This window comes from Macaca mulatta, chromosome 11 (assembly GCF_049350105.2).
Source record: "Macaca mulatta isolate MMU2019108-1 chromosome 11, T2T-MMU8v2.0, whole genome shotgun sequence".
In the NCBI taxonomy this organism is placed as follows: Eukaryota; Metazoa; Chordata; class Mammalia; order Primates; family Cercopithecidae; genus Macaca; species Macaca mulatta.
In genome coordinates this window covers 128179714-128197161 of record NC_133416.1, presented here as the reverse complement: position 1 = coordinate 128197161, position 17448 = coordinate 128179714, and the positions used below count along the sequence as shown (strand labels likewise).

The window sequence follows — 17448 nt, the reverse complement described above, 5'->3', positions numbered from 1 at the left end:
GCTAGAATGGCAGAGTTGATTTGAGTACAGTTGGCTCTATTTCTGTGGGTTCCACATTCATGATTTAATCAACCTCAGATAAAAAATACTTGAGAGAGAAAAAAACAAAAGTAATACAAATGAAAACAATATGGTAAAACAAGTATTTATATAGTGTTTTCATTGTACTATGTATCATGAGTAATGTAGCGATGATTTAAAGTATATGGGAGTCCTGTGGAGCCCTGAAATGGGAGGGGGAAAAAAGTATACAGGTGGATGTGTGTAGGTTGTATGTAAATACTACACTGTTTTATAAGGGACTAGAGCATCCAAGGGTTTTAGTGTATGCAAGGGGAGTAGGGAGTTGTCCTGGAACCAGTCCCCCAAAGATACTGAGGGAGGACTGTAATTGCAATAGAGACCATATTACTTACAGTGCCTGAAATATTTACTCTTTTACAGAAAAAGTTTGCCACCTTCTACTTCTCATCCTATTTCTAGCAAGGTACAAGACTAGTTTCTCCTTCCTCCCTCCCTCCAGTTTGTCATGAACAAACTTGTGTGTGTGTGAAATACAGTATACACAAATTACCAGAAAAAAGAACAAAAACTTACAAAATGCATGCCCAGATTTTTCATTATTAGAGTCAACAGACAGAAAATTACCAAATTGCTATAATGAGGTTTAAACATCCTCAATTTTTGCACTTACCTTGATATGGATCCGTTACTAACAGTTCATGAAGCAATACCAGTGCTAAACCCACAATTTAAACAGTCTTGTTCTTGTAGTCTGTTACTGGACAACTTTTATATTCATACAACTTATTTACTTCTTTCCTGTAAGTATTTTTATTGACTGAGTATATTATACATAAATTTCTGGTTGAGTGTGCTGTATAGGCAATGATACACACTGAAAGTGATGTAGATGGACCTCCATTGGTGAGCCAAGCCCTTTCTGGATAATGTGATATAATCTTTATTGCCTTAAAGACCCTGTTCAGTGACTGAGTAGACTTTATTTTTGAGGCAGGGTCTTGCTGTGTCACCCAGGCTGGAAGTGCACTGGCATGATCATGGCTCACTGCAGCCTTGATTTCCTGGGCTCAAGTGTTCCTCCCACCCAGCTGATTTTTTATTTTTTATTATTTTTAGAGATGGGGTCTCATTATGTTGCCTAAGCTGCTCTTGAACTGTTAGCCTCAAGCAGTCCCTTCGCCTGGGCCTCCCAAAGTGCTGGGGTTACAGGCATGAGCCTCTGCACCCAGCTAGACTTTTTGTTTGTTTGAGATGGTGTCTTGCTCTGTCGCTTGGGCTGGAGTGCAGTGGTGTGATCTTGGCTCACTGCAACCTCTGCCTCCCGGGTTCAAGCAGTTCTCCTGCCTCAGCCTCCTGAGGAGCTGAGAGTGCAGGTGTGCACCACCATCCCCAGCTAATTTTTGTATTTTTAATAGACACGGGGTTTCACCATGTTGGCCAGGTTGGCTTTGAACTCCTGACCTCAGGTGATCCACCCGCCTCTACCTCCCAAAGTGCTGGGAGCCACCGCGCCCGCCCCAGCTAGACTTTTTGAGTCTGTATGTTTTCTGTTGTGTTTAGGTGTAGTGTTGCTTCCTTTTTAATAGGGATGATAATGGCTGTAGAGATACGTTTCGAAAAGAATTCTTTGATATCAGTGGTTTCCATAGGATTTGTGTTTCAAGTACTGTTTGAAAAAACGAAACTTTTTTTGTCAAAGTAATAATGCACACTGCTACCTACTGTCTCAATTCTTACCTCAGTTATTGCTTGAAAAGACTATTTACATAGATTTGGTCATCTTTATCTTATTAAGGAAGGCATGTAAGCATTTTTAATTGTTTCTCTTACAGCACACTACAGGTTGAGCATACCATATCCCAAAATCCAAAATTATCCAAAATGCAGAACTTTTTGAGCTCCAACATGATGGAAGGAAATGATCATTGTAGCATTTTTGATTTTTGATTTTTGGATTTGCAGTGCTCAACCAGTAAGTATAATGCAGATATTCTGAACCCCCCCCAAAAAAAGAGGGAGATCTGAAACACTTCTGGTCTCAAGCATTTTGGATGAAGAATACTTAATCTGTATGTTTTCTTTATAGAAAAAAAATTAAAATTTACCCATAGAAGGATTTTCTTACTATGCCTTCAAGAAACACAATGAGGCAGAATAAAAATAGAAAATATAACCATCTCTTATACGGAACCTAGAGTGACTAAATAAGTAAATACTAATAGATTATAAAATGAAACTGATTTGTAAAAAGTTAAATAAATTTACCATATGACCATGCAGTTTCACTTCATAGTTTGGCTGCTTATAAATTCTCATTTCATTTTCTCTTATTATGTTTTTCCATAGAGCGTTGCTGTCAGAGACTAATGATATTTTCTTAAGTTACTGTTTTTAGTTTTTTTTTTTTTTTTTTTTTTTTTTTTTTTTTTTTCTGAGACGGAGTCTCGCTCTGTCGCCGGGGCTGGAGCGCAGTGGCCGGATCTCAGCTCACTGCAAGCTCCGCCTCCCGGGTTTACGCCATTCTCCTGCCTCAGCCTCCTGTGTAGCTGGGACTACAGGCGCCCGCCACCTCGCCCGGCTAGTTTTTTGTATTTTTTTAGTAGAGACAGGGTTTCACCGTGTTAACCAGGATGGTCTCGATCTCCTGACCTCGTGATCCGCCCGTCTCGGCCTCCCAAAGTGCTGGGATTACAGGCTTGAGCCACCGCGCCTGGCCACCTGTTTTTAGTTTTTGTTAGGCTTCCTTGCTTTGATTTTCTTCGTTGGGGACTCCTATTATATACATTTTGGATCTTCTTTGCCTCTTTTTCTATAGATTGCTGCTCCCTAATCTTTTTATCCCTCTCTTAAGTTTTCCCTCCTATTTACTAGTTTCCTTAAGGCATTATCTGTTACCTGTTGGTGGTTCATTCTTGTGTTTCTTTTAGTTTAGTGTTCATTTCTGAAATTTCTGAGCTTTATCACCCATGTTGAGTTGTTCAAATTCAGATTTATGTTCCTTCTTCATATGATGTCATTTTCTTTTTTGTTGTTGTTGTTGAGACGGAGTCTTGTTCTTGTTACCCAGGCTGGAGTGCAATGGTGTGATCTCGGCTCACTGCAACCTCGGCTTACCGGGTTCAAGCGATTCTCCTGCCTCAGACTCCTGAGTAGCTGGGATTTCAGTTGCCCGCCATCACACCTGGCTAATGTTTGTATTTTTAGTAGAGATTGGGTTTCACCATGTTGGCCGGGCTGATATTGAACTTGTGACCACCTCAGCTTCCCAAAGTGCTGGGATTCATGCATGAGCCACCGTGCCTAGCCATGATGTCATTTTCTTTTTTCTTTTTTTTTTTAGACGGAGTCTCGCTCTGTCACCCAGGCTGGAGTACAGTGGCCGGATCTCAGCTCACTGCAAGCTCCGTCTCCCGGGTTCACGCCATTCTCCTGCCTCAGCCTCCCGAGTAGCTGGGACTACAGGCGCCCGCCACCACGCCCGGCTAATTTTTTTTTATTTTTAGTAGACATGGGGTTTCACCGTGTTAGCCTTGATCTCCTGACCTCGTGATCCGCCCATCTCGGCCTCTCAAAGTGCTGGGATTACAGGCTCGAGCCACCGCACCCGGCCCATGATGTCATTTTCTTAAAATTTTTAAAATTTCAAAATAATACTGTGTTACAGTTTTTACCTGTTTTAAAGACACATTTTTTTCTGGTATGTTTTCATTATTTTTACAGATGCTATCTGCCCCTTTTCTCTCTTTAAAATAATGACTTTGAGATAAAACCACAGTGCTTTCCTATTGCTCATTTTTAATGAAAAGTAATTTTCTTTCTTTTAAAATATATATTAAGTTCCAGGATACATGTGCAGGACATGCAGGTTTGCTACATAGGTAAACATGTGCCATGGTGGTTTGCTACACCTATCGACCCATCACCTAGGTATTAAGCCCCGCATGCATTAGCTATTTATCCTGATGCTCTCCTTCCACTGACCCCCGTGACAGGCCCTGGTGTGTGTTGTTCCCCTCCCTGTGTCCATGTGTTCTCATTGTTCTCCTCTCGCTTATGAGTGAGAACATGTGGTATTTGGTTTTTTGTTCCTGTATTAGTTTGCTGAGGATGATGGCTTCCAGCTCCGTCCATGCCCCCGCAAAGGACATGATCTAATTTCTTTTTATGGCTGCATAGTAGTGTATATGTGCCACATTTTCTTTATCCAGTCTAGCATTGATGGGCGTTTGGGTTGGTTCCATGTCTTTGCTATTATGAATAGTGCTGCAATAAACATACACATGCAGGTTTCTTTATAACAGAATGATTTATATTCCTTTGGCTACGTACCCAGTAATGGGATTGCTGGGTCAAATGGTATTTCTGCTTCTAGATCCTTGAGGAATCACCACACTGTCTTCCACAATGGTTGAACTAATTTACATTCCCACCAGTAGTGTAAAAGCATTTTTATTTCTCCACAGCCTCGCCAGCATCTGTTGTTTCTTGACTTTTTAATAATCGCCATTCTGACTGGCGTGAGAAGGTATCACATTGTGGTTTTGATTTGCAGGAGATTAATTTTCATGAACTGAGAGAGAAGTGGGCAGGGATAACTTTAGCTTTCTGGCTCTAGAGCTCCCTCTTTTGACTTTTCTGATGGAGGGGAGGAGGGAAGCCTAGCACTTTCAGACATCTGGTCATTACTCTTCCTGGTTCTTTATTTGGGCCATCTTCTCTTCTACTGGATTCTGTTCCCAGTCGTTTCTCCTCAGTACAAGACTTTGCCCTGACAGAGAGCTTCAGATGGTTAGCTTTTAGTTTAGAGGGTCCCTATCACTCTATCCCCTTGAGACAGCCACAGGCCATAAGTTGGAATGTACAGAGCTCCTTTTAAGGTTCAACTGCTATTCCTAGTTCAGCTCACTGTGCTTGCCAGTACCTGTTGTCTCATTTGGGGTTTTCCTAATTTCGGATTCATCAGATACCCTGTTGCTTCCCTTTGCTGCTTCTCACACAAATGGCAATTGCACACCAGTCTTTAGCAGTCAGTAGTTTGTCCACATCTGCTTGTCTTTTGGGTTTTGTGAGGCTACCTTTTAGCTTTGTTGTAGGTGCAGATTTTCAGTTTTGCACCCAGATTGCTCAATCTGTTTTTATGGGAAAATTCAGAAGGATTCAAACCAACTATGCCCTGGATGCTGCCATCGTTCCAGAATCTTGTCCCATAGTTAAAATTTTGTTGTTGTTGTTTGAGACGGAGTCTCACTCTGTCACCCAGGCTGGAGTATAGTGCCACGATCTCGGCTCACTGCATGCTCTGCCTCCCGGGTTCACGACATTCCCCTGCCTCAGCCTCCCAAGTAGCTGGGACTACAGGCGCCCGCCACCACGCTCAGCTAATTTTTTTTTGTATTTTTAATGGAGGCGGGGTTTTACCATGTTAGCTGGAATGGTCTCAATCTCCTGAGCTTGTGATTCACTGGCCTCGGCCTCCCAAAGTGCTGGGATTACAGGTGTGAGCCACCGCATCTGGCCAATAATTTTTTTAAAGATGTATTTTGTTTAGTTTAAAGCAGTAGAGAGAGAGATAAATGGAGGAGATACAGGAAAAAAATGTATGTTTGTACCTGTACCTTAATAACGATATCTTTAAATGAATCCTTGGGTAGTGTACAGGTAGTTATTTTACTATAAATCATATTTATTTTTCTTAGTAGTCTGGCCTTAATATGTGCTAATAAAAAGATATTTAGCTGAGTACTTATGACCCATTATTAGAATATATTTGTTCTGTAAGTACATCCTTTGGAATTGATATCAAATCTGATCTTTAAATGCCTACATTCATTTCAGTTGTGTTCTAAGAAAAACCGCTTGCTTAATTTGCTTTTACTTTGTTTATCTTACAAATTAGCATCTTTTTTAGCTGCAAGTAACAAAATCCTGATTTGACTGACTTAATAAGAACTTGTTTAATTCATGTGGACACAGAGTTTCATCTATTGTGCTTGTTGCTGTATCCTCAGTCGGTGCTTAGGACATATTTGAATAAGCAAAAATATCTGAAATATCAAGAATTACAGGCTCACACCTGTAATCCCAGCACTTTGAGAGGCCGAGGTGGGCGGATCACGAGATCAGGAGATTGAGACCATCCTGGCTAACACGGTGAAACCCCGTCTCTACTAAAAATACAAAAATTAGCCAGGAATGGTGGTGGGTGCCTATAGTCCCAGCTACTCAGGAGGCTGAGGCAGGAGAATGGCGTGAACCTGGGAGGCAGAGCTTGCGGTGAGCCAAGATCGCGCCACTGCACTCCAGCCTGGGCGACAGAGCAAGACTCTGTCTCTTAAAAAAAAAAAAAAAAAAAAAAAAAAAAGATGATAGATGAAAATTGTTCATTTCCACCCCAGTGGCCGGGTGGCTTAGTGAGTAGCAAGGGTCCATGTTCTGTGCATTCTTCTGCTCTGCTCTCCAGTATGTTAACCTCACCTGTAGGCTTACTGCGCTGCCTGCAACATTTCCAAGACATCACATCTTCAAGACCACAAAAAAAGAACCTTCTCTTCCTTGTGTTTCTTTTGTTTTTTTTTCTTTTTTCGGATCAAGGGAAATCTCCTTTTGTCTCATTGGCGAGAATTGCCATCGTAAGCCTAAGTAAGCCACAAAGGGAATGGAATCTGCATTTAGGTTTGTGCTGTCCAGTAAGATAGCCACTAGCCACATGGGGCTATTTGAATTTAAGTTCATTAAAATTAAGTACAACTACAGATTAAGTTCCTTGGTTGCACTCACCACATTTCGAGTGCTCAGTAGTCCCATGTGGCTAGCGGCTACCTGATTGGACAGTGCAGTAATATTACTAGAATGTTTTCATGATCACAGAGTTCTGTTGAACAGTGCTGGCTTACATTAATCACGATTCGCTCCCTGGGCCTTTTCAGAATTGCATTCAGTCTTGGGATTTTCTCAGGTGCCTGCCAGAAAGCATATACATGGTGAACAGCCACAGAATCTGACAATGAGACCACCCCTCTGGCTCTGGGGCTTCAGGTACACCCCCATTCGTTTGCATGAGTGTAATAATTTCTCTCTGTAGGAGAAACAATAAGGTTGTTTTACTGCCAGAAAAAGTACTGAACACATTTCTGAAATAAGTACTGTTTTTCTTTTCTTTTTTCTGTTTTTTGAGATGGCGTCTCGTTCAGCTGCCCAGGCTGGAGTACGGTGGTACAGTGGTACGATCTCAGCTCACTGCAACCACTGTCTCCCGGGTTCAAGTGATTCTCCTGTCTCAGCCTCTCAAGTAGCTGGGATTACAGGCACCTGCCGTCATGCCTGGCTAATTTTTGTATTTTAGTAGATACAGAGTTTCATCATGTTGGCCAGGCTGGTCTTGAACTCGTGACCTCATGTGACCCGCCCGCCTCGGCCTCCCAAAGTGTTCAGATTATAGGCGGGAGCCATAGCGCCTGGCATGTTTTTCTTGAAACCAGGATTTTTATTTGAAGATTAAGCTTTGAGGTCGTAGTACTAAATAGCCGGGGCCTATATGTTTTTTATACATTTGTCAGTTTCTAATTGGTTAGTTGGAAAATGCCAGAAAACTGTTATTTCTGTTCATTTATTATGCTGTATGGAATCTCTTATACTGAGGGGGTGTACTTTATTAGTACAAGGATTAATCACTAATAGTCCCTTCTCTCGTAATTCTTGCACTCTGTGGGATCCAGTGATCCATCCATCCAAAGAGAAGAAACGGTGGCTGGAGGGATACTGAGTTCCCTCTCCTCTTTGCTACACACTAGAAGTAGGGTCAGGCAAGCCCTGCATGCTTCCTCCTTCCCTCTCCCTTCCCTGCCCCTTGTGGAGGGTCATCATGAAACAGTTACATGCAGGTGCTGTAAAAATCCTGATGTGCTCTTAGGTCCAGATAGTGATCTTGAATGTCATAAATATGAGAATATTCTTATTGCACTGTTTTTCCTCAGTTGAGCGGGTTTTGATTATAACAAAACAAATGCCCCGCTTTGGAAACACTTGGTAATGACTGTTATTTAAAAGGAGTAAGAATAGTAGGAAGTTAGCTTCTCATTGTTGACCTTTGCAAGGGTTTGTAACTTCGTGATGCTTCCTTAGACTTTGGGGCATACAGGCTGACTGAATTTTAGATAGACTCAATTGACAGTCATTTTTGCTTGAGTCTTTTAGAAAATCTTTTTAGTATTGTTAAAATGGTTTCTTGCCTTAATAAAATATACAGAATATATAATTTAACATGTATTTGGCTTTGATAGCACCTCAGGCTCTTGCCCATCAATTATTGTTTTAGTGATGTATAGGTGTAACTGTTGCAAAAGGAAGGTGGTCACACACCACATAGCTGCCATGACTTAAAAAGAAAAAAAAAAAAAAACCTGTGCTGTGAGCTTGCTTACTTCTCTATTGTATGTTGGCAAGGCTAGATTTACTTAACATCAGACTACTAGAGTATAATTCAACATATATCACCAAAACTTGGTTTCTTCAGCATTCTAAAATTGTTTAGGGGTGGACCGTGTTTACCTCCCACTGAAAGTGGAGAATTTTTCTGGTGCTTCATGGTGAATCCTTGGCTTTTCCGACCGTTGTTTCCTCTGCCCACCTCACAGGAGGCTGCTACGTATGTTCTCACATTTACTCCTTGAAGAGCAGTCAATAAAGGGTACATTGATAACTTGCACAATCATGAGTAATTCAGTTCGAGTAGCTAGGTTTATCCTGTCTCGGGAACTGACTGTCACTATGGGCTTTTCTCCTCCTTCTGGCCTTTGTTTTCCCGTGTGTGTGTGTGTGTGTGTGTGTGTGTGTGTGTGTGTGTGTGTGTGTGTGTGTGTGTGTGTGTGTGTGTGTGTGTGTGGTGGTGGTGTTTGTTTTCACGCGATGGTTTTGGGGGTTGGGTTTTTTTTTGTTTGTTTTTGCTATTCCAAATAAACATTCATCTCACCTGCTTTCATAATATATTCAGTAATTTTTCTGAATTGCTGTGAAAATGTGAATTTTATCTAAAACTGATTTTTAAGGTATGGTCTTTCGACTAGTAGTAGCATCTATATTGCCTGGGAGCTTTTTAGAAATTTATGAATGCTTGGCTCTGCCCCGGATTTGCTGAACCAGAAACTCTGGGGTAGGGACAGCAATCTGAGTTTTAACAAATCTTCCAGGTTGTTTGGATGCGCCATCAGTTTTGAGAACCACTCATCGAGAAGATCCATGAATTTACATCATTTTGAAGCAATGCTGAAACTTTCTTTCTGTGTGCTTTGGTGCACATCATATCTTCTTTTTCGTCTTAAATTTATGTCAAAAGAATGAGGAAATATGACAGTTTGTTACAGCTTCTTGTTTTGCTACTATTGTGTACATTTATAGAAGTTACTACGGAAAAAATTTTACGTTTGGTGTCAGATGTTTGTCCATGTAACATTTGAATGAGTAACTGCAATTCCTTTGGGCAGATAAAAATGTCAGCGTACTTTATTTGTCTAACAGGAATTCTCTGCTTGTAGATGTAATATAGTTCTGTAGACTTAGAAATCAAATATTTACCATATACAGACATTTTCCTTCATTTGCTTGCCTTAGGAAAAAAGTGGAAGAGCAAATAAGATGATGATAAAGAATATGTCTTTAGGCCGGATGTGATGGCTTATGCCTGTAATCGCAGCACTTTGGGAGGCTGAGGTGGGCACATCACCTAAGGTCAGGAGTTGAAGACCAGCCTGGCCAACATGGTCAAACCCTGTCTCTACTAAAAATACAAAAAAACTAGCCAGGCGTGTTAGCGGGCACCTGTAATCCCATCTACTTGGGAGACTGAGGCAGGAGAATTGCTTGAACCCAAGAGGTGGAGGTTGTAGTGAGCCGAGAACGCGCCATTGCGCTCCTGCCTGGGCAACAAGAGTGAAACTCCGTCTTAAAAAAAAGATACATATATATATACACACACACACACACACGTTACATATATAAATTAATATATATAAATATTAAAGATATATATCTTTAATAGAAAATGTCAAATTGACATGTAAATATGTGTGACGACAAACTGGGAGTTTCCTACATTATTTGTCTGAGCCCATTATCTGGAGCTTCAGCTCTGCATTTTGTGTAACAGAGAGCACACTTTTGTCAAAACAGGTGTGTACAAGCAGTAATGTGAGGAGCACAGACCTGCAGGTTCAAACTCACATGGGTATTGTAGAGTATTTTTATTTTTATTTTTTTATTTATTTATTTATTTTTTTTTTTGAGACGGAGTCTTGCTCTGTCACCCAGGCTGGAGTGCAGTGGCCGGATCTCAGCTCACTGCAAGCTCCGCCTCCCGGGTTTACGCCATTCTCCTGCCTCAGCCTCCTAAGTAGCTGGGACTACAGGCGCCCGCCACCTCGCCCGGCTAGTTTTTTTTTGTATTTTTTAGTAGAGATGGGGTTTCACCGTGTTAGCCAGGATGGTCTCGATCTCCTGACCTCGTGATCCGCCCGTCTCGGCCTCCCAAAGTGCTGGGATTACAGGCGTGAGCCACCGCGCCCGGCTGTAGAGTATTTTTAACCTTCAGTGAAACACAATGACATCTGTTAGATATCATACAAACTGGTAGCTTAAGGTAGTTCACAATTCAGCATTAAATCACCAAATTCCTTTTGATGATGCCATATCTTTGCAAAGCTGGGATTTTGGCCATTGCTGTGAAATAAAAGCAGTACTGTATGAAAATCAGTGTGAAACGGGCCAGGTACGGTGGCTCACGCCCATAATCCCACCACTTTGGGAGGCTGAGTCAGGCAGATTGCTTGAGCCCAGGAGTTCAAGTCCAGCCTTGGCAAAACCCTGTCTCTACAAAAGATAGCCAGGTGTGGTTGCGCTCACTTGTAGTCCCAGCTACTCAGGAGGATGAGCTGGGAGTCTCACCTGAGCCGGGAAGGTCAAGGCTCCAGTCAGTCGTATTTGCGCCACTGCACTCTAGCCTGGATGACAGGCTGTCTCAAAAAAACAAACAAAAAAGAATGTGATACAGGAAATGAGAGTGGCAGTGTCCCATCTGATTCTAAGATTTGAGAAGTGGTGGAGTGCCCAGAAGCTCTGAAGCTGTTAGGATGTAAATATTACTTCGACTGAACAGAGGTATTGGGCATTTTTTTGGCCTCAGCCATGCCATAAAAAAATGACTGAGATTTTAAGGGAGCCATGACCTGAGAACATTTGAAGAATCTCTGATGTGGGTTACTTTTTTTGGTAGATTGCAGTTTGGACTATGAGTATGATTTAAAAAAAAAAAAAAAAAAAAAAAGGCTGTATAAGAAAATGAGAGGCCAAAGGCCAGTGATTTACAGGCAGCCTGGTGGAGTAGAAGTGGTGTGTGCTGCTGCTTCATGGTCTCTAGGGCCATATGCTCTAGTTTGAGTTTTAGTTCTTTGACTACATCACTGTGGCTAAGCAATGAAGTTTCTAGACCTGCATTTTCATTCATTAGGAATGATAACACTTCGTATCTAAACGAGGTGCTGTAGGTAAGAGTACTTCATAGAATTTCAAATCTGATAAGTTTGTGGTAGGCTGAATAATGACCCCTAAAAGATGTCCATGTCCTGATCTCTAGAACCTATGAATATAGGAAAGGAGACTTTGCAGATGGCATAAAATTAAGAATTTTGGCTGGGCGCGGTGGCTCAAGCCTGTAATCCCAGCACTTTGGGAGGCCGAGGCGGGTGGATCACGAGGTCAGGAGATCGAGACTATCCTGGCTAACATGGTGAAACCCCGTCTCTACTAAAAATACAAAAAACTAGCCGGGTGTGGTGGCGGGCGCCTGTAGTCTCAGCTACTTGGGAGGCTGAGGTGGGAGAATGGTGTGAACCCGGGAGGCGGAGCTTGCAGTGAGCCGAGATCACGCCACTGCACTCCAGCCTGGGAGACACAGCGAGACTCCGTCTCAAAAAAAAAAAAAAAAAAAAGAATTTTGAGATGAGGAGATTATCCTGGATTATCTGTGTTGGCCCAATGTAATCACACAGGTCCTTGGAGGAGGTAGGCAGACCAGAGTGAGTGGTAGCAGATTTGACGATGGAAACAAGAGGTTGTAGTGATCGATGAAGGGAATGTGAGCCAAGGAATGCAGGTGGTCCTCTAGAAGATGAAAAAGGCAAGGACACATTCTGCCCTCAGAGCCCTCACAGGGAACCAACCCTGTAAAACCGATTTCAGATTCATGACCTCTGGAACTATGAGAATAAGCTTGTGTAAAGTCAGTATTTGTGATAATTTCTACAGCAGCAGTAGGAAACCAATATAGTGTGTTACTCACATTTAAAAAGGGAAAGTGTTTGAGAAACCCTAAAGTCCACTGTCAAAGACCTAACATTCTTTCTTTCTTTTTCACAGTACGAAGTCCAGAATAGCAGCATTTAAAAAAAAAAAAAAAAAAAAGGCTGTTCTCACTATGTTGTCCAGGCTGGTCTTGAACTCTTGGGCTCAAGCAATCCTCCCATTTTAGCCTCCCAAGTAGCTGTGCATTCATTTGGCTTTTTTTTTTTTTTTTTTTTTTTGAGACGGAGTCTGGCTCTGTCGTCGGGGCTGGAGTGCAGTGGCCGGATCTCAGATCACTGCAAGCTCCGCCTCCCGGATTTACGCCATTCTCCTGCCTCAGCCTCCCGAGTAGCTGGGACTACAGGCGCCCGCCACCTCGCCCGGCTAGTTTTTTGTATTTTTTTTAGTAGAGACGGGGTTTCACCATGTTAGCCAGGATGGTCTCGATCTCCTGACCTCGTGATCCGCCCGTCTCGGCCTCCCAAAGTGCTGGGATTACAGGCTTGAGCCACCGTGCCCGGCCTCATTTGGCTTTTTAGACTTCCTTACAATGTGGCATAAACTTCTGTGGTGTAGACATGTTGAGAAGATTTCCTTTGGCCTTAACAGAAAGCTCTAGAGACTCTTAAGTATTTAGATTTGAAAGGGGCAGCAGAGAGGACTCATAAACCTCTGGAACATCTAAGATGAGTGTCTCTGGAAAGCCTAATTTTATGGGAAGGGTTTTTGGAACTGAGTTCTCTTGGCAGCCCCTAGAGTTACCCTTTACCAACCATCCATTATATTTCTAATTCTAGCTGGTCCAACAAGTTCCTTTGGAACAGTTTCTCCAAGCCTTGTGTGTTTTATATTTGCACTCCAGAGGGTAGTATTTCAGAGGCTCTCAGGTGCAAACTTGGGGTTTTCCATGGCCCGGTGACTCAGCTGAGGAAAGCTTCTGGCCAGTGACTGCCTGTTTGTATCTACATACTCTGTTAGGAATGGATATTTTTACTGAGTCCTTGTCAACATCCTGTCAATCCCAGATTTTCCAGTAGAAATACTTCACACTAGAATTATGTTTTTATAAAGCAGCAGCTGTCACAAAGAAGTGGTAAGGCCTGAGGACATGAGAATTGTAGGGGGGAGGGTATGTGTGAGAAGATCCAAAACCTGTAACCAAGAATGGTTTTCAGGAGTCTCGGATGAATAGGATTTTTCTGGTCCCAAAAGGTAAAGACTGCATGCATTGTCCACTAGTCAAGCTTCCTCATAGCTAACTAGTATGCCTGATAGAAGCTAGAAATTTTCTTGGACATATTCTCAGATGCTACATGCAAAAATCACTTCATACAGAGTATATATTGATCTGTTTTTTAGAGCTATTTGGATTTTTAAGTAAAATTCATGATTTTACCTGTATTTGCTATATATTGGTAACCAGAAGCCATTGCTAGTGTAGACAGATCATCCTGTTTCACTTGCTTCTGTGGTGGCTCATTGATCTATTCGTATCTACTTAAACAATAGAATATCTTCGGAAATTGTGCTTCCAGTTGGCTACAACTTTGTAGAAGTTGGTACCAATTACCTGAAATTATGTTTTACCTTTAGAGTACTGATTTAGATGCTTGTTAGAGTTGAGCCCATCTCTAGTAACTTTGTTAGAGGGAAAAGAGAGTATCAGGTAAAGTTTAGGTTTAGTTTTACTTTTTTTTATTGTTGTTTTCTTTTTCTGGTTTTAGAGGATATCTGTTGCTCAGGCTGGAATTCAGGGGCGTTGACTGTAGCTCACTGCAGCCTTAAATTCCTGGGCTCACGCAATCCTCCCATCTCAGCCTCCTTGAGCATGTCTAAGAATATAGACATGCGCCACTATGCCCAACTAATTTTTAAATTTTTTGTGGAGACGGATATTTACATAGTAATCAAGTTTGTATTGTATCCTGGGCCTTGAAAGATGGCCTAAAAAAAAAACAAAAAAATTGAATGTTACACAAGTCACCTGTAGCTTGCTCATTGATCATTAATGTTATTACACTAAAGTGATAGAAAGTAGTTTGTTCACAAATTTTTAAGGAATTTTTTTTCCTTACTATTTTCTTTTTTTTTTTTTTTTTTTTTGAGACGGAGTCTCGCGCTGTCACCCAGGCTGGAGTGCAGTGGCCGGATCTCAGCTCACTGCAAGCTCCGCCTCCCGGGTTCACGCCATTCTCCTGCCTCCGCCTCCCGAGTAGCTGGGACTACAGGCGTCCGCCACCTCGGCCGGCTAGTTTTTTGTATTTTTTAGTAGAGATGGGGTTTCACCATGTTAACCAGGATGGTCTCGATCTCCTGACCTCGTGATCCGCCCGTCTCGGCCTCCCAAAGTGCTGGGATTACAGGCTTGAGCCACCGCGCCCGGCCTTCCTTACTATTTTCTTACACATTAGATATAATGAGCTATGGTAAAAGAGCAGTAATTTAAGGCACCTGTGAGAAATCTGACCTTTCCCTATGTAACCTTTTGGATTTAATTGTGATTTTTGAGAAATAGAACAATCAGTAGTAGTTACGAAAATTATAAATTTGGCTTGTGTTAAATATATAGATTAATTTACAAGTCCATGGAAAATATGCAGATGACTAAAATAATACAGCAATTCTAAAATAATGCTTGTTAGCTAGACTAGCACTTTCTGGGGTGTGGAGGGGGCAAGTAAGTTAGTTAAAGTAAACCCTTGCCATTCTGTTAATGATACCACTATTCTCAGTCATTAGATTGGACAAGAAATAGCAGTTTTGGTATTCCACCCCTCTCGGGCTCCCTGCCATGTTCAAGCACTTTAACTTGAGGTCTTAGCTCTGTGATTGTGAGAATAACTCTAGACCCATGGCGTACCCGTAGTCCTCAGTGCGATTTTACAGCTGCGGTTTGGGCTTTCTTCCGACTCCTTGAGATATGTCCCGATCCTGGTACATTAGAAAGTGGCTGTTGGAGAACAACACTGCAAGTACAACTTTGCTTATAGTGCCAATTAGAGCAGCCTTGAGATTCCTTCAGGGCAGTGCTAGTGAATTTCCTCTCCCTTTAATAGATTCTGCTGCCCAGTTCATCATAAGCTGGTAAGTAGTGCAGGTCAGAATCTGCTCTTACTTGTGCACGTGCACCACCACCTTCTTACCTCACACCAGTGTGATGAACGATAAGACTAGATTTGAAGTTTTACGTAATGCCTGGCTTCCCTTTTTCTGTCACCAGACATTCAGCCACTTATAAAAATTACTCTCTCCCAAACTTGTGATTATCTCCTTTATCTCAGTAGTTAAAATGAACACAGTTCAGATTCAGTGTGGCGTTTTGAAAGCCAGGGGACACACCCAGGGTGATGATGGTACCCAGGTACAGGAGAACAGAAGGACAGTTCTCTGCTATGGAATATTAATTATAAACATTAGCTCTCTTTTTACTAGATTCAAAGGCAGTTCAGTGGTTACCTTAAACCAGGGCCAGGTGTGGTGGCTCACACCTGTAATCCTAGCACTTTGGGAGGCCAAGGCGGGAGGATCATTTGAGCTCAGGAGTTTGAAACCATCCTGGGCAACAGAGTGAGACCCCGCCTCTACTTAAAAAAATAAAAAATAAGGCCAGATGTGGTGACTCACGCCTGTAATCCCAGCACTTTGGGAGGCCAAGGCAGGAAGATCGCTTTGAGCTCGGGAGTTCTAGACCAGTTTAGGCAACATGGTGAAACCCCATCTCTACAAAAGATACAAAAATTAGCCAGGTGTGGTGGTACACTGTGGTCCCAGCTACTTGGGAGGCTGAGGCTGGAGAATTGCTTGAACCCAGGAGGCAGAGGTTGCAGTAAGACAAGATCATACCACTGCACTGCAGCCAGGGTGACAGAGTGAGACCCTGTCTTAAAAAATAAACAAATAGGCCCAAGCCTGTAATCCCAGTACTTTGGGAGGCCAAGACGGGCGGATCACGAGGTCAGGAGATCGAGACCATCCTGGCTAACATGGTGAAACCCCGTCTGTACTAAAAAAATACAAAAAAAACTAGTCGGGCGAGGTGGTGGGCGCCTGTAGTCCCAGCTACTTGGGAGGCTGAGGCAGGAAAATGGCTTAAACCCGGGAGGCGGAGCTTGCAGTGAGCCGAGATCCGGCCACGGCACTCCAGCCTGGGCGACAGAGCGAGACTCCGTCTCAAAAACAAAAGCAAAAACAAAAAAATAAAATAAATAAATAAGAAAAATAAATAAATAAAAAATAAACTGAATTCATATTTCCACCTTCCCCAAAGAGACGCTAAAATCTTCTCCTTTTTTTTCCTCTCTAGTGTTGAAATTGATGTTACATCTCCCTTTCTTCTGGTTTTTTGTTTGAATTTATTTTTCTCTTTTCCTTATGTTTGGTTTTATGCATAATGAAGTTTGAGGCTATTGGTGCAGGTATTCAGTAACATAAAACTTCGTTTATCTGTGTTTATAAGTCAGAATCCTATTTTACTTCTCCCTGAGCCTGAGGGGAAATCTTAGAAAAGTCTATTGAGATTTAGTTATAATAAACATACTACTTAATTACTGCACAAGCTTAACCACAGAGTTTGCTGTCACAATATAAACACCCAGATGAGGGCCTGAGAGAAGCGTCCGCACTCCCACCCACATGAGCTCTGTTGGGTGTTTTCTTCCTGCCCTCTATCTGGCAAACAAAAATACGGAATCAGTTCCAAGAATTTCCATGAAACCAGTTTAGAAACTTTATAAATGGCTCAACTAAATGCTCAAAACATGACTACTTCCATTCCATTTTGCCAGCTTTCTCCAAACCATTTTTTTTTTATTTTAAAAAAGTGATTTTTGTGGAGCTTTGTTATTCTTAAGAAATTTTATCTAATTTGTTGTTTCTAAAACTCCAATTTTGAGACTTCTCTTTCCATTCTTAAATAACATACACTAAGTAAGCAGATCAACCATAGCTTACTGTTTTACTCTCCATAGCTTTTATAGAATAAAACATGCTCAGGCTTTAAAATTCTTAGGTAACTATTTTAAATGGAAATACTAGCAGCTATGCAAGTAAACCAGACACTGTCGGTTATTTTGTCGATTTAAAACAATAAAGTTC

At 41.9% G+C, this 17448-nt stretch overlaps 1 protein-coding gene across 8 annotated transcripts in view; it reads left to right on the top strand.

Moving 5' to 3' along the window:
* Positions 1-17448, top strand: part of SPPL3 (signal peptide peptidase like 3) — a 145263-nt gene that overhangs the window by 44121 nt on the left and 83694 nt on the right.